This window comes from Coturnix japonica, unplaced genomic scaffold (genome assembly GCF_001577835.2).
Source record: "Coturnix japonica isolate 7356 unplaced genomic scaffold, Coturnix japonica 2.1 chrUnrandom545, whole genome shotgun sequence".
Taxonomy (NCBI): domain Eukaryota; kingdom Metazoa; phylum Chordata; class Aves; order Galliformes; family Phasianidae; genus Coturnix; species Coturnix japonica.
Window position 1 is genome coordinate 58,492 of NW_015439926.1, and position 1,794 is coordinate 60,285.

The following is a 1,794-nucleotide window of genomic DNA, read 5'->3' on the forward strand; positions in this document are numbered from 1 at the left end:
TATGGGGCAGTTATGGGTCCAATGGGGCAATTAATGGGGTCCTATGGGGTAATTATGGGTCCTATGGGGCAGTTATGGGTTCAATGGGGCAATTATGGGGCAGTTATGGGGCCTATGGGGCAATTATGGGGCCTATGGGGCNTATGGGGCAGTTATGGGGCCTATGGGGCAATTATGGGGCCTATGGGGCAGTTATGGGTTCAATGGGGCAATTATGGGTCCTATGGGGCAGTTATGGGGCCTATGGGGCAATTATGGGGCCTATGGGGCAGTTATGGGTCCTATGGGGGTAATTATGGATCCTATGGGGCAGTTATGGGTCCTATGGGGGTAATTATGGATCCTATGGGGCAGTTATGGGGCCTATGGGGCAGTTATGGGGCCTATGGGGTAATTATGGGGTCAATGGGGCAGTTATGAGGCCTATGGGGCAGTTATGGGTCCTATGGGGCAGTTATGGGTTCAATGGGGCAATTATGGGTCCTATGAGGCAGTTATGGGTCCTATGGGGCAATTAATGGGGTCCTATGGGGCAATTATGGGGCCTATGGGGTAATTATGGGTCCTATGGGGTAATTATGGGTCCTATGGGGCAGTTATGGGTCCTATGGGGCAGATAGGGGCAATATAGGGAGGTATTGGGGTATTTAAGGGGGTCCTGGGGCAATTAATGGGGTCTATGGGGGTATTTAAGGGGGTCCTGGGTCAATTAATGGGGTCTATGGGGTATTTAATGGGGTATTTATGGTGTCTATGGGGTATTTAAGGGGGCTATGGGGTATTTATGGGGTCTATGGGGTATTTATGGGGTCTATGGGGTACTTATGGGGTCTATGGGGTATTTAATGGGGTAATTATGGGGTCTATGGGGTATTTAAGGGGACATGGGGTACTTAATGGGGTCTATGGGGTACTTATGGGGTCTATGGGGTACTTATGGGGTCTATGGGGTACTTATGGGGTCTATGGGGTACTTAATGGGGTATTTATGGTGTCTATGGGGTATTTAAGGGGGTTATGGGGCAATTAGTGGTGTCTATGGGGTATTTATGGGGTCTATGGGGTATTTAATGGGGTATTTATGGGGTTTATGGGGTATTTAAGGGGGTTATGGGGCAATTAATGGGGTCTATGGGGTATTTAATGGGGTATTTATGGGGTCTATGGGGTATTTAAGGGGGTTATGGGGCAATTAATGGGGTCTATGGGGTATTTATGGGGTCCTGGGGCAATTAATGGGGTCTATGGGGTATTAATGGGGTCTATGGGGTATTTAAGGGGGTATTTATGGGGTCTATGGGGTATTTATGGGGTAATTATGGGGTCTATGGGGTATTTAAGGGGGTTATGGGGCAATTAATGGGGTCTATGGGGTATTTATGGGGTATTTATGGGGTCTATGGGGTATTTAATGGGGTAATTATGGGGTCTATGGGGTATTTAAGGGGGTTATGGGGCAATTAATGGGGTCTATGGGGTATTTAAGGGGGTTATGGGGCAATTAATGGGGTCTATGGGGTATTTAAGGGGGTTATGGGGCAATTAATGGTGTCTATGGGGTATTTTAGGGGGTATTTATGGTGTCTATGGGGTATTTTAGGGGGTATTTATGGGGTCTATGGGGTATTTAATGGGGTAATTGTTTTCTATGGGGCAGTTGTTCCCCCCTTTCCAGGCCATGCAGCGAAGGGGGCACGGAGCCGTGGGGGGCACAGGTGGGTTCTGACCCCATAACCAGCCCCATAACCTGCCCCATAACCTGCCCCATAACCCGCCCCATAACCTGCCCCATAA